This window comes from Lichenostomus cassidix, chromosome 8 (assembly GCF_008360975.1).
Source record: "Lichenostomus cassidix isolate B80296 chromosome 8, HeHo_3.0, whole genome shotgun sequence".
NCBI lineage: Eukaryota > Metazoa > Chordata > Aves > Passeriformes > Meliphagidae > Lichenostomus > Lichenostomus cassidix.
Genome location: NC_139489.1, coordinates 2,603,602 through 2,619,995, shown reverse-complemented (window position 1 = coordinate 2,619,995; position 16,394 = coordinate 2,603,602). Strand labels below are relative to the sequence as shown.

Genomic DNA, 16,394 nt, shown 5'->3' with positions numbered 1-16,394 from the left:
CTGGACTACAGGTTAGGAGTAGTTAGCTGCGGGTTCCAAAGGCCTTTGGCCTCTTTCCCAGTACTGAGGAACCACAAATTCTCATCTTACAGATTAGCTTCCAGCTCCTGCTCAGCAGTGAACCCCACCTGCTGGGATCCTTCTCAGAGCTCTTCAAAGCTCAACCCATAAAAGACACATGAGGGCTTTTCATTCTGTTGTGAAAAGAAGTTGGTTTGGTCATGACCAGCCTGGTCTTCAAAGGAAGTCCCTCTCCAGGTCTTGCTTCCATCCTAGCTACCATGTGCTGCTGTGACTCAAAGTGCTCTTGACACTTATGGCTGCAGGACCTAAATGTGCTGGCCAAAAGATTAACCAGTATTTTTAACCCTTCCAGCTGTCAGCTCTCCCCATCATTATTTCATACTGGTCTTTAGGAAAAAGGGGTGGAAGCATTTCATCTGGAGCATCTGCCCCTGCAACTCCTACCTGGAGGAACCAAATTCCTTTCCTTCAGCCACCATAGGGAAGAATCTTCTCTTTCACCCTCTCCCAAAAGCCTGTGCTCCCACAGTGAAAAGGTTATGGTTTTACCCTTTCTCTGAGAGGCAGGGCAAAGGGCATCTCATCCCCTCCAACCCTGCAATAACATCTGTACCTGAAACAGTGGTGAGTTTAATCAATAGACCTGTTTTACTGAACTTTCTCTGAAAACACTGCATGGTTTTGCAAAGCAGGTTCTGTGCTGAGGGCTGAGGAGGGGCAGATGCTGCCCCATACCTTGGCACGAGGCCTGAGACTCAGGTTTAGGTGTCCTCCAAGATTAATCAGTCACAGAAAACTCTCCCCTGCCTAAGCTGGTGTGTACTTTAACTGTTTGTCAATAGTAAAACAAATGTATTGGAAGGTCAGCCCTGGAGTTTGGTCACATTCCCAAATACAAACCCAGCTGAACTGACTGATTCATCTCCAGCCAGTCCTGGAAGGAGCTCTCAGAAGGATGCCCACTTCCTGTTGCTCCAGCCTGAGAAGGAGGCCAGACCCCTCTACCAGCTTCAGGAGCCACTCCTTAGCATCCAAGGAAATTTTATTCTGTATAACTGTATTTTAATTATACTATATTTTATATATTATATTAATTACATATATTTTAGTTATAACCATATTTTTAGTGGGTAAACCAAAAACACTCCTCTACAACACCAATTGAAACAGTTCAGCAGCTATAATCTACTTTGTGCCTATGGAGAGCTATGGAAAGGTACATGGCACATACACATATAAAAACTTACCCAAACATACATAAGATTTCATGGAAAGCCTGGCCTTGGGAAGTTAGGGTTTATTTCATTTAAAGGCCACACACACAAAGAACATTTCAGAAGATGCCAGTATTCCTGCTACCTTGATCTACAGCTCATGCATCCAAAAACCTCTGCAGCACTGTTATGTATGTTATACATAAAAGCAATTTTACCAAAATAAGATTAAATGACAGAAGTACCCAACTCAAAAGATCTGTAGCACAGTTAAGCTTCAGAAAGAACTGGGACATATTTCTCTCCATTTACTTTAAAAGTCTGTCCCTCTTAACCAAAAGAGGGTCTGAAGATGTGGAAAGAATTTTAAGAGAAGCTTTTATATTTATTCTTGATTTAGACTTGATGAAGTACTCTTAAAAAACAGGTCTTATGTCTTGTCATTACTATTTTTGTTGTGTCTCCAGCATGACAAGAAAATACTTGCCTAAAATACCAAAAGAGAAAAAACCGCTCGAGAGAGCATGTTCTTGCAAGGTTTCCATCCCAATACTTACAGGCCCAGAAGGTCCAGATAAGCTTTGGATAGGCATCAAAGCTCTCGGATGGTTATCCAAAACAAGCACAAGCCCTGAACCATTTGAAGTTTGTCCATCACTAGTTATCACATCCAATTCCTCCCCTCTCTAATAAGAATCATAGTCTCCCTCTTCAGGAAGTTTCAATGCTCAGTGACTCGATTGTCCACGGGGGATACATAGGATTTCACTAATGTCTATACCAGGCTTTCAAAAGAAGTCACGCTGCTTTTACTTTCCAGCATTTAAGCAAATCTTTCTTATTTGAAACTTGAAACAAACTGAGTTTATACTTCCAAGCATTACCTTGGCAAAGCATCTGCAGCTCTTCCTGATGAGTTGAGAGGCTCAGGGGTTCAGCGAGGCACAGACATGGACTTTCTCCATTGGGACCAAGGCTGAAGTTCATCCATCCTGCACTCTGGAGTGAAATACGGGCAGTAGATTCTACTCAGTCCCCGGTGAACAGTAGCTCACACAATAAAACTATCATTCCTAATTCACCTTTTGAGGGAAAGGCCTTGCCTGCAGGCTGATTTATGGGCTAACCCAGCAGAAGATACTCCCTATAGGTCAGGTGTGATGAGGTCACTGACAGGGCAATAGCAACGAAGTTTTTGACTGTAAATTCCCTTTATTTCAAAAGCTCTAACAGACAACTATAAACAATTTGGATAAGGTTCCTCCATAACTCAAGAAAAATATTCTTGCTTTACGTTCTTCACAAAGTATTGCCATTATCTTTCCTTTCCTTTTCCTTATGTATAAAGTAAGGCTACCAGGACAAGTTTATTCTCCACATTGACACAACTATCTTCTGAGTACTTTCAAGTTCATTTATAAAATTCAGTGGAGATTGCTTCAATTAGGGTCATCTGGTCATGTATCCTTGATCCTTTGATCACCAAAGCAGAAATACCATGTTAGTAATCTCTGGGCTACCATTTGGGTTAATGAATCGGCTTGACTTTAATTCTAGCCCAGATGTAATCTTTTATAGCTTAATGATTTGTTCCAACATGAACTCCAATTGAATGTAAACAGTTTCTTTATTTAGAGAGGAAATTCTTTTTTATAACTTGTTTCTCTTCCTAATTAATTCTAGAGCAATTAAATCAAACCTTGATCTGTGGCAATCAAGATTAAATCATAGTATAGGTTAGGCTGTTAATATCGTCTTTGAGTTCATTATTATCAAGGCTAACAGTAATCAGCAAAGGAGGGAGAAACTGATGTAGCGAAGACTACAGATCTGAGGACTTGTTCTTGTTTTTAATAGCTGATCTGATTTAATATATGATAATACTTGCACTTATTTAGTAACTGTTTTCCAAGGAGCTCAACATACTCTCCCAAAGTTAATTTATTCTCACAACACTGATGTGCAGGAGGTAAATATTATCTCCCAGGGACACTGAGAAGTTTTGAGGCACAGAAGAGTTGTGGGCTGTTTGCAAAGTCACAGGTTGGGGTTCAGATCTTAATTCCATTAACAGATCATTAGCTGGGGAACTTCACCATGAACTCTGGTTATGATAAGAGAGGAACAGCACCTCATCCATAAGCACTCACCGAGCATCCTGCTTAAGACGGATTTGTTGGCCACTGCATCCCAGCAGTCCTTGGAGTTAAAAGCTGCCAGTGCTGTGAGCTGGCTGCCTCCACAGACCTCCTTAAGAAGACTTGCCATATAGCTTGGCCCTGCAGTTGCCAAGGGGAATTTCTGTTCCCTAAGGTAAAAAAATTCATTTGTAAGTGAACTGATGGATTTGACAGACATTGCAGTTTTGAGCTCTGTTTAAACAGTCTGGCCTGTCCACATTACCACAAACCTTCATCTTAAATCAAGCCTAGATTTTAAGGATAGTGAAAGGGATGCTTTGCAGCCCTGACTGTCCTCAAATCAAGGCACTGAGGTCCTAGACAAGCCCCAGCTGAACCCACTCTCTGCCTGGATCTCTGTACGTAATTATATTATCCCATGCTGTGGCAGATTAATCCTGACTGTGCAGAAAACTCCTGCCCATTTGGGTCATCCCTGCAAGGTACAGCAATTGTGCGGAGAGGACCGAATCACCCTGGTTCAACTCCAAACAAGGGAAACACAAGAAAGCATCACAATGTTGCTTGTACTCCAGTTCTATATTAGCTTCAAAAAAATTACAGCAGTGCCATTTTCAATTCAGTGTTATGCTGGAAAGGTTGCAAATTAATTAGAATTATGCCTTCTTTGTGCCAAGTGATAATTTACTGCAATTAATTATCAAAAGATCTACTGCTGTCAATTACGGTACTTGCTCTTTGGGGGGGAGAAGCTATTTATGTATAGCTAAATTCTGTAACAAAGTTCCATTTTACTTTTATTGTTTTCAATTAAACTATCATCATTTGCCTTCCCTCTGCCAAACACAATAAAGACTCGTTAAGAACTAATCATGCTGCTGTGACCTTTTTTTTAATCCAAACACTAGCTAGACCTGCACTGAGTCAACACTCCTATTGTTACACCTGCAAATTGTACGTAGAGAGGAGCATACTTCAGAATTAATGAGCACAGCTGTGGTCTCTCTTACATTCAACACTTGTAAAATAGACCTCTTTAAAGTGCCATTATCACAATATTGATAGAGTTATTTATAGTACTGCAAACGTTCCCAGTCATAACAGAGTCCTTGTTATCCCCCACAGCAGTTCATGTTGTTGCCATCTCCTGGACTCATTCCACAGTTTGTGATAAGGAACCACGTGGACAATCCTTTACGAACAAACTATAAAAGACATTAGGAAAACTTCTACATAAGCAAGTTTTAAAGTAGGGAATAGGTCAAGCTGTCAAGACCCAGCCTGCACAAGACTTGTCATGCTCTTGTGCTGTGCCGTTTCCTGTAATTTCTGGTTGGGAGGTGAAATGAAATTACTGGCAGCACAAGCTGCAAAGGATCTGGATGGCATTGTCCAAATGAGAGCTGCTTTTTGCAGTTACTAAGACTGTTTTACCATAATTCAGTAAAACAGATGTAAGTTCAAACTCTTGGTGTCAGTCGCTGAAAACAAATACCACAGGTGCCAACTTTGGTTGCTAAGGGAATACAAGCTCCTTGGGCTTCCCAGTATGTGTGCAAACAGTTAGAGATTGTCCCAGGCAGAGGTTCTGCTGTCAGCAGGAAGGAAGTTGCTTTTTTCAGGTGTCTTTCTACTCAGCTTGATCTCCTGACACGTTACTGAAGTATCAGCCAATGTGGTCGAGATGAAATCAGTAGGAGACTTCATCAGTGTGAGTTTTCTATTCTCAGAACTGCAGTGCCAGGCATTTGTTTGTGATGTTATTCTTATTGCAATACTTTATATTAGGATTTGTCACACTTGGCTCTGTAGCCAGTATGGATCTGGATACAGCATTTGTGGGGATGCATTCACGGGAAGGTCTCCAGAGTCATCCTGCAGATCCAGCAAACCCATTGCTCCCAACCATTTTACTCCCTCATTCTGGTTGCAGTGTTTTACTTCTCTTCAATAAAGGACAGGAAATGACTTTGTTTCTGATCCACTGTCCTTATCTGAGGAAATTTTGTCATAATTCAGCCTTCATTTTGGAAGGAATTGCTGAAAAACCTCAAGTCCCCTAAGAGTAAAATTTCAACTAACACTTGACTACTTATGAATTATTTCCCCAGATCCACCTATTTCATATCTTAAGTGCTTTGTGGCTGAAAGGTCAGGTCTAAAATAACCTCATATTATATTCTCCCTCTGAATATAAGAGATTACTTTCACATCATGTTGAACATTGCATTGTACAGGTCAGCTCAGAGAACCAGCCAAGCAACGTTTAGCTCACAGGTGTTGCTGGTACGATCTCCTGCAGGCAAAGTAGATTTGTGTAGTGATTCCCAGCTGAAGACTGGTTGGCTAGTGTGAAGTTATTTGTCAGCTGTTCCTGCATCCCTGGGGAAAGGAAGAGGTGAACTCCTGTTTTCTCTGAGGCAACAGGGAGGTACTCCAGTACAGAGTTTGAAACCCTCAAATTTCCCCACTGAGCTGCACTTCTTAGTGAAGATTTGAATCTAGACATATGCGGTTCTTTGTAATCGTTCTTGCAATAACTGATGTGAAAATACTTTTTTCCAGAGGTACCTGAGCTGTTAATTGTCCTTTGTTTTACTTCTAAAGAATTTCTATTGTCAGGTTTGTTTATCTCCATGGCTTATAACTATGTACATTCTTACCATAATTTGGAGCACCCCTGATTTTATTAGTTTATTTATCCTCGGCTATATTAGTCTAGTAAAATAAAAGCTGAAGAGAGAATGGGGGGAGGAGATGGTGTCAAGACCTTCCAGTACTTTGAGACTTGGAAGAGTTTAACAATTTGAGTAGCTTTTCGGGGTTTTGGAAATGTTTCTGTTTCTCAACAAAAGGAAAGAAAAAGACAGATTAGTTATGGGGACAAGAGGTTTTGTGGAAGTGAAGGAGACGGAGAGACTGGAAACCAGGGCTGCCACCTGGGACCCTGCTCTGCCATTTTCCTCTGAGTGAGTGACCTTGTTCATCAGAACAGAGCTCTTCTCTAAAGAAAAGGAGAGCTGGGCTGAAGTGATGGACAGGGAGAAGTATGGAGTTTTTGTTTCCATAAACTTAGTGAGGAATGGCACGCAACTTCAATGCACATGTGATTAAACTAATCTAGTTAAAATCAGAAAAGGATTTCTCATAATTCAATTGGAGTTGTTTTTAATGTTTGGACTTTGGTCAAGGACAGCTTTATTGATTGAATTTAATTGCTTATATTTTCCTGTCCATTTATTGAAGCCCATTTTTCAAGTCACTTGAGAGGCTGCTAACATTTCAGAAAGGGGATATGCCAAAGCATTGCTTCAATTCATTATCTTTTTGGACATACAGTAGTTGCTACTTGGCCCAAATTAAATCCGTTAGAGAATGTGATAGCATAATTACTTACAGGTATCCAAAACTGCTTTTAACAGAATTCTCTAAGAGGTTACGCATAAGATTTGGTTTGCCCTTACACTGAATGCAAATGTCTGGGATTTCAATGATAAATAAATATTTCATCAACTGAGGACAGATTTTTCTCATTTCCATATGTTGCTGATGGACAAAAATTCTTGTGAGGTGTTTATTTTTCCTTAAAAACAAAAGTCTCTTATAAATTAGCTCAGTCACTTTTTCAAAATGTGTAAACATAGTGACCCTTGAGGTACGGAGAAAGCCACCTGTGATTCTGACTTGTTTTGTGCTCAACCCTGAAAGACTTTTTAGAGAAAACTTCACATGAGCTGGATTACTCCACGCTGTGTTCTGATGATGTCAAGTCTGTGATTCTCTAGAAGTTACATCAGCCAGATTCCAAATGGAGTGAAGGGCTGGATGTTCCCAACCTGGAAATAACTATGGGCTGGAAAACACCATAGGAAGGTCAGCAATGAGCTGCACTGCAAACCTGCAGCCACAGCCCTTCCACAGAACTAGAGCTCCTGTAAACTCTATCCCTGCTTTCTTCACCTTTTGCTCCTATTTCCTCTTCTTCTGCTCCCATTGTAGCTTCCTGCCTTGGAGAAGTTCTTAGTCTAGCAAACAGGACATGAGCTGGTCTGTGACGACAGAGGAGCTTCTGCTGGCAGTTGTGGAGCTGCCTGGTGTTGGGCTCAGATCTCTGGCTCTGTACTGAAAGTACCTGGCATTATCTTGTGTTTTGTGAAAACTAAAGCTGCAATAGTTGAAGCTGTTAAGATTGTATTTATTGAAATGAGGTCTAGGCATAAAATGTGAATCTACCTAGAGAAACATACATTCAGTGCTTTTCAGGCATCTGACTGTTTTGTTAGGGAGACACATAAGACCAGACTTGGTTTAGTTTCAAAAACTGCAAATCAGACACAATCCAGACTTATATATTAATTTTTCTTATTTAAGAGAGCATAATACTTCCTTGGAGTGAGACAAGGTTCCCACAAAGACCCCAGGATTCATCCTCTTGCAGTAGCTCTGTGGTTAACAAATGCAAGCTGAAATACCTGATATATGTAATACTTCTCCTCCCCCCCCCAAAACACCCGACATTTAAATGTTGCCTAATTCACAAAAGTTTTGCTTCGGAATCCAGTGATCATATCTGATAAAAGGCACGAGGAATTCCTTTCACAAGGAACTGAACCACAGATGGTTATGTGATTTGAGGGCCACTGAACATCAACAGTTTTACCAAGTGAATCAGAATTACAGAAACACCTGCATGACTGCATCTGCAGACTCAGCTAAATTACGCTTCCATCCAGCCACATGATATTTAATGTGTAATTCTTCTGCATTTTAATCAAATGCATTGTAGTGACAGTACAAAATTTCAATATGAATGCACCTTAATGTAGGAGTAACTAATAGCTGCCATCCATTAGTACCAGCTAAGAGACATACTTCCTCCTAAGCAACAGGGGCACGGTTATTTTAACTCATTACCTGCTTTGTAAATGACATTTAATTGCACATGAAGTGGGGATGTTCACAGGACACTGCTGGGAATGCAAGATTAAGCACCCAGAAGTTAGCAAATATTTGAAAGAGCATTGTAGAGAGGTGTTCATGAAACCTGCATGGCAAGACAGGTTCTGTGCACTCTGCCCAAATGGTGCCTCTTCCCTGTAAAACCTGCTCTGACTTTAGCAGTTTAATGCTGTAAAATTTTTGCTGAGCACACGAAAACGTGAAGTTTGTAAAGGCTTCTGAGATTTTATGGATTTTTGAGACTTCCATAAAGCATTTCTTAAGAAAGAGACGATGTAGGCCAGTCTCCTAGCTGTTGCTTTCAAACTAAGATGTTAGCAGAGCTTTACAAGGTCAAACTATGAGAACAGTAACATTAAAAAATATTTCCTAGAACCTTTCTTACAGATAGATGAAATAGTTCAGATGAAAGTTTTCTAGAAAGAAATTAGCCTGACAAAAACATGAATTTTGGAAAATGTCTTCTAATGTTTAATACCAGATAAAATTACGAGCACTGAAAATCAACCTTTAAAACAGAAGAGACTGGCCAACCTTGAGTGGCAAACCCTGGGAGATGGATAACAGTGACTCACTGTGTGCTGCAATTGCTCTCATTTGGCTGTGTCCTGAGATGTGCCCCCAGTTCAGCCAGAAGTCAGTCCTGGTGTCCAAAGGGACTAAATTCAAGTTTTCTGCCCTGGTACAAGGTTCTGCCCACAATGTAGCTGGGGGGATCAGGGCCAGATCTCTGGAAAACATTGTTGTATCTTGGTACTCTGTTAGAGGCTTGTTCATTCTTCTAGTGCCAGTAGAGAAAACCTGAAAGTGTGGAGTGAGGTAGAAAGTCAAGATTTCAACTAAGTAAATTAATTCCTGAAGGGCTGGCTATTGAAACACAGTGCTTCCTGCCCATGTTTGACTTTACTTCAGTTCATTGGTCCCTAGTGCACCCAGAATTATAGCTCAGTAAACTTCTCCAAGGATCATACGTTTTTAAAAAAAACCAACCTTCCAGAATCTCAAAGTGTGGCTTAAAAGCATTAAACCTCCTAGCAAAAAAGAGATTGAGAGAACATGTCTTGACTAGGTAATTTCCTCTGTCAGATGTGGACACATTTTCATTATAAATTACTCTGAAATCAGTAATTATTTTCATATGAGTAACAAAAAATACTGATTCAACATTTGCATCTCCCTGAATTGCAGTGGAGTGGGATTACAGATGGCACAAGATGCATCAGTTTTACAAAACATATTGAAGACTTCAACTTCATGATGGAAAGTGTTCTGTCATCACTTAACTTATAGGCACGTGAATACCAACAGAGTGGGGAGCCCACAATTATGAGAACCACAAAAGATGCTAAAAACTGGTATACAGAAATCAAATGTAAATGCTCAAAGTTAGCTCAGCTTTCCTTTTGTTTTCATGAGTACCTAATGTTAAAGCTCCCAACCATCCTGCCTAGGTGGGGAGCCACAGACAGAGCCCAAACATCCAAGTCCCACTTCATTCCTTAAAAAACCTGTCCTTTCTTTAATGGAATGACTTAACTGTATACTGTTTCATGGCAAACAGAAGGGAGCACACAGAATAAAGCTACTTTATGCACTAACCATGGATTCCAGTTTGTGTACAGGAAATATTTACCCTGAGCCTGCAAACCCCACCAAGCAGCTCCCTTGTGGAAGAAGGAGAAGGAAAGGGAGGTTGCACTCGGTGGTCCTGTTAAGTGCAGTGATTTCTAATAACAGCCACATTTGCTGTGAGTGATCTGGATCAACATCAAAAAAAAAACCCCATCTAGTCAAGTGCCCAGCAAGGGGTCTATTCTCATGTCCATGCTCATATGTTAAGTCCCATTGACAAGCATTAGTGGGAACTGCATGCACATATGGATATGTGAATAGCCCCAATGGGATCTGCATAAAGCAGTGTTTGACTATACAGAGATCACTTCAACTGCCACGATAAAATAATCGAGGGGGAGAAGCCTTAAAGAGTGCTGTGAACAAGCCAAACAATTTAAAGAAATTGATAAATAATGGAGGTTAAAAATTAAACAGCAAAATTAAAACAGCATTAGAATCTGTTATTCCAACTAAACACAAAATGAGAATCATCTTAAAGAAATTAACCCTGGCCAAAATTTATAAAAGCAGCTCATAACTCCAAGTTCTCAAATTTTTTGTCTTCCTCTTACTCTATAGCCTAAATAGAAACAAGAGATACACCAAAAAGCTCTTACTGACCAGAGGTGACTTAAGAAAAGCACTGATAAGCATTGCTTTGCTGAAGAACACCGGACATGAAATAGTGGCAGCTCTACAACAGTTCAATGATAATGATGCTCCTGAGGTTATGCAACACCGGCAGCCACTCTATAAATGTCAAAACCTTGCAGAAACTTCCTGGGAAAGGCTTCTTGCTACCTGAAAAGCCTCCAGCAGCCAGTCTGCTGGACAACAAAAAAATCTCAAAAGGGCTTGTTCTCTTTCTGTGTGCAATCTTCAGATTATTCCCTGAAGCCACTGCATAATTCAAAATCCCATTTTGGAGATTTTGAGGATTTTTGAATGCCATTTCGATGGTTTGGAGAACTGTTTTTAGTTATTCTCACATAGCTGGAACAACAAAACCCTTCCTGACAGCCATACGTAAATAGGTGCAATGAACAATGAAATCATCAATTAACAGAGCAGACAGCAATCACTGCTGTGATAAGTGCCCATATTAAGAACCTAAACTGATGGGATATGGAATAGATTATAAGCAAATAATGTGTATAAATCAGGTCCAATTGTGATCAAGATCTCTGGTTTCTTATCCTGTTTTGGTGCCCATAGTGGAATTCAACCACTGAATTGCAAGTTATTGCAGAGTGCCACATGTCTACGAAAGTCTCACTGGCTTCAGACCCAGGTCCAAACTGTTCCAGCAATGCTGCATTGGAACATTCTGAGGTGAAGCAATCCATATGACTGACAGTGAAAGCTCTTATCTTACAGGATGTCCTTTTCCAGTGGTCATTTAGACCAACAGCCAACCTATTAATCACAGCAAACCAAAGCTTGTTAGGTCCCTGCTGGCCAAAGCACTTGAGAAGACAAAAGACACCATGTTCCAGCTGACACCTGCAAGTAATTACACACGGTGATAGCAGTGTGTGAAAGAACAATTTGAGAACCAATGCTAAAAAGAGAGGTGCATTTTTTTTTAACAGGCTGAACTATTTTCTGATCTCTAAGTGCCTTAGGGTTTTAGAAATCAAAAGCAAATTAGACAGGGTAAAGAAAATCAGCCACCAGGTGTTCATCTGGAGAAATTATAGATCTCCAGGGATTTTTACCAGTTCTGGAAAAAAATTCCCCTTCTAAGATGACACTGTATTTTATTATAAGGTTGTTTAATCAGAGCAATGGCAGAGGGCAACTGCTCTGTGGAGAACAGGATCTGGAGGCCCACTCCTCCCAGAGTGTTTACCTACCAACAGTCTGTCTTTGATGCCTTTGGATAGCAGAACACATCTGACGTATCACAAAGACAGACATGCAGTTTTAGAAGGTAAAATATGCTGGCTGACCCTTTCCTAAAAACCTCCTGGAGAGAAGAGAGAAGATGAGAAGATGGCTTCTCCTCTGAAGAGCACCAAACAACCACAGCCAGGTAGGAGAACTCTGAGTTATGTTCCTCTTTAGTGAATATTTATTATATTAGCACTATTTGAATGTTACTGAATGCTGGTTAGAAAGGGAATGATGGGGAGAGATTCAATTTAACAGGATTTGTTAAAAAAACTCAAAATGCATGCTATGTTTTCAGTACTGAATTCTGTTTTGATAAAACCCAGGATCAGAAGTTGTTTTCACTCTACGAGTACATTGATATAATAAATATCTAGAAATCCTGAGAAGAAAATAATGTTGCAAGGAGCAGTAAAGAGATATGACAACATATTTTGCCTTGTTTTCTAGATTTCCACTTCTGGAAGATAATCTACCCCCAGGTTCAACTTTGAGGACTTCTTCGTATTGAAAGAAAAGAGGAAGATGAATTTACATTCACAGACTGAGAAATAAGTCACCATCATGTCATATGCCATATCCTGGGTCTATCAGATGTTTTAAAGAAAAAGAAGTTTTACAGATATCCTTCACAGCAACTAATTTCAGCTTGTGTTTCATGTTAAGCTGCTGAGTTGATTGGTGGGACAATTTTCTGCTCTGCGTTGATCACCAGCATCACTGCAAGCCAAAGGCAGGTCCTCAGCCACTGCACTGATCTGTGCATAAATCCCTGAGACTGTTGAGCTGTCAAGGCTTTGCTATCACTGACAATTTCAATGTCCCTCAAACCTCTGGCATTTGAGTTATCAATTAATAATGCTGTTCAGAGTCTTTTTCTGCTTTGGTTTGTTATAGAGTTATCAGCGTCTCTTCTATGGACAGTGTGTACTAGTTATGGTGCAGATACATAGGCTGAAATACCATCAACGACATTTGGCACTTACGCATGTAGGCAATGAATGAAATGCATGAATCTGATAGAGGTTTGTACTGAAATTGCCCTGAAGAACAGTGCTTTTGGGAAAACCACCCAGGACCACCTGGAGGCACATGTTCCATGCAGCTGGCAGAGTGTGTGAGGGAAGGCTGTAACTCCAGCTAGCTACAGACAGTTAAGGGACTGCCTCAGGTAAATAACTAGGAGGTGGATACACAAAAAAGTGCCATCTCTTCATGTACCACACATGCACCATGAGCTCTACTGAGTGGAGTTACTTTGCAGAGCTTGACACAATCACCTGGAGCTGAGGTTTTACAGAGGATGCTTAATATAGAATGAAAATGTTTTCACTGTCAAGAATGGCATCTTCCCTGGGGCATCTTTCTCTAGGGAAAAACAGCCTGATCCTCACTGGCTGTACATGGCAGTGCTGCTCCCACAGAGGAAAGGGCTGTCGATCCATAGCAGGGGTGGCTGGAAAGACCCCAGGGAGCAGTACAGGAGACCTGAGCATTAAAGTATTTCATATCAGATCCGGTTACATCTGTCTGTAAAATTAGTAACAACACAGACACCTGGTAGTTATGATTCATGGGCTAATAAATATGTTAAAAGGCAGAGAAGATTGTGCTGAGCCTATCACAGAACTGTCTGTGCTATTATATTTGATACAGCTTTGCTCCTAGCTTTGGTAAGGAGCTAGCCTGAGCTGTACTCTGTCCGAACTTAGATGGGAGACCTCCAAGAATGTGCCAGAGCTGAAAAAAATGGGATGAGGTCCCTGCTTTCTATTCCTTCTGCTTTACATTGAGCTGTAGTTGGAGGCACCATGCAATGGTACTGTAGAGCCTTAAATGATTAGTCCTTGCTTTGACAGTTGTTGAGGTTTTTTTGGAGTGGTGAGAGTGGAGCAGATTTGTAGGATGCAGGCAACACACAGGATATATCTGGGAACTGCTGTGGTGGGTGTGTATGGCCAGAGCAGTAGGAAGCTGTGTGAGCAGCAGGACAAGTGTTTGGCAGAATTTCTTAGAGTAATCGATTGCTGGACAGAATCGTATCAGAAAAAGAGGCTTGGGGTGAAGTTTCAGGCTAATATTCTACCTGTAACCCACTCCCACCCAGGAATATCTGATTCACACTGTGAATAAAACAGACTTCCAGGTAGATGTCCAGAGATGAGGTCACTGCTTCTCCTTTACTGCAGAGCAGAGCCACAGAGTTCTATGGAATACACTACTCCCAGGAGGCAGGTAGGGGGTGACAGATCTACCGGTAGGGGGCTGCTTTTTGGGGGGTTGTGTAGCTCCAGCAGCACACAAATTGTCTCTTTTTTAAAATAATACATTATCAGAGATGTATGAATGTGCAATATCTGCACACCTGGCCTGGGTCTGGAGAGCCCATGAAATGTGTTAGGCTTGTTATTACTTGATTATTCCATTGCACAGGTGTACGTTCCTACTCCCAAATGCTTATGCAGTGTCTCTGCTGATGTATATAGACTCAAAGCACTGGAGGCTAGAGAAAGCCTCTTGATAAATGACGATTCACTGTGTGCCATTGCCCCTGCATTAAATGCACTCACTTGGATGTGGTTACTGCAGGTCTTCTGGTCTTGCTTTAAAAATATGAAAAAAAGACAGTATCCACTCTGTGCTTTGAAAGTCAGCCTTAAGCTACTCTGGCTGTTAAAAACCCCTGAATTCTCACTTGAGTTTGTTTGACTTCAACTTGCAGTTATCCATTTTCCTCTGAAAGTTTAAAAACGCTGTCAGTATCCAGCAGATAATTCCAGATGCATCTCATAGATACTTAAATACTTACACTCATATCACGTCCCAGTCTTCTTTCCAGGAAGCAAGGCAGATTGAGCGCTTAAAGTCTTTCACCATCAAGCACTTTCTTCAGCCCTAAAATCTTTTCTGTAGCTCTTTTCTGCACCCTCTCCAGTTTTCCAAAGATTTTTTTTAAGTGTGAGCACTAGAAACCGCATAATCTTATATTGTCTGTATTAAGAGCAATTGTGTTTGATTGGGCTCAGCTCATGAAGCAACTGGATCACTTGAGGTGTCATTCTCATCTCTGTCTGTCACTCCACCAATGTTCCTGTCACCCTCAGATTTATCAGCTGTGAATTTACAGTGTTTACATCCAAATCATTGAAGAAAACATTGACTAGCATCTGACCTAATGCTGATCCTGGTAAAACTCTCCCGTTTGGTAACGACTCCTGATTCATAGCTACTTTTTAACAGGCTGTTTGCCAATTCCTAATCTAATTAGTGCATGCTCTGCTGCTATTTCTAATGCTTTTTGATCAGAATATCACACAGTGTTAATTCTAATCTCCATAAAAAAATGAATATCACATCTCTTCATTGACCTTTATCATTCAGTCTTTACCTTCATCATATTATTTGATGCGCCTCATCAAAGAAAGAAATTGCGTTTGTCTGCTAAGGCTTATTTCTCCTAAAACTCTATTTACCATCATTAATTCTATTTCCATTCTTCATGGCAGATTTTCCAATACACGGTAACAGCTCAGGATGTGTTAGAGGCCTGGCTTTGAGGTCAACACATTATCAAACCAACCACAACAATTCAATTCTTAAGCCCCTGCTATGAAAGCTGATACGTTTCATTGTAGTGGCTTGATACTTATTTACATTTATGTATCATCAGGTGATAAAAAAGGACTGCTTGCCATGCTGCCTTAAGCATAGTCTGCGGAAAAACTCCTATTCCTGGCCACTGTTTTCCACGTGTTTCACAGTGACCACTGGTACAGAAATGAATACAACCTTAAGCTTCCAGGGAGAGCTACACGCTTCCTGAAGCCTGCCTTAGAACACCACCATGAAAGGGACGATGATGAAATATCAGCTATCATGTAACTATCTATAAATGTTAGATTTCTACAAAGTGATTCCACTGAATTGTAATTAAGGGTTTGAAAGTCGAATGATTTTAAGTGCTAGTTTTAATTACCGCTTGGTGAACTTTAGTGTGTTAGAATTGTCACAACTTTCCTTTAGAATTAGTGTCAAGCCAGGCAATACAGTGGGAAATTATTAACTCATACTTTGGTTCAGCAATTATCTGCATTACAAGGTTTATGCAATTAGCTGTTTAAGATGTCATTATATTTTGCCATCTGGTACACAGGAGTTTATGCATATGAACAGGCACATGTTGAAGTGATTTTCACTATATGACACTTGATCTCAACCCAAATCATCACTATAATGAGTGGAAGACACAGTGTACAGTACATTAGTGGCAGGTGCATACTATCAACTTCATTTTAATAGAAGACTTTCATGTTTCCATTTTTAAAGTATTCTGCACAAGTGCTGAAGAATTAATTGCTCGTTTGCAATTTAGCAAAAACCGAGGACACGTTATTGCTAAATGCTAAGGAACATCAGCTTTCAGGAAAGCGGCCACTTAAATCCATCTGTAACTCCAGGCCAATTTCTGCTGCAGACAATAAGAAAGTCTCAGTTAAGTTCAGCTTAAAATATTCTCTAGGGAACACGCTGAATTACCTTAGATAGGCTC

General features: G+C 40.5%; 1 long non-coding RNA gene across 1 annotated transcript in view; it reads left to right on the top strand.

Annotated features, from left to right (window-relative positions):
* LOC146433634 (uncharacterized) overlaps positions 1-14,040 on the top strand; it is a 143,651-nt gene extending 129,611 nt beyond the window's left edge. The window contains exon 4 of the long non-coding RNA XR_014853663.1: positions 12,296-14,040. This is a non-coding gene — a long non-coding RNA (uncharacterized LOC146433634). The remainder of the gene's footprint in view (positions 1-12,295) is intronic.
* The last annotated feature ends 2,354 nt before the right edge of the window (positions 14,041-16,394 follow it).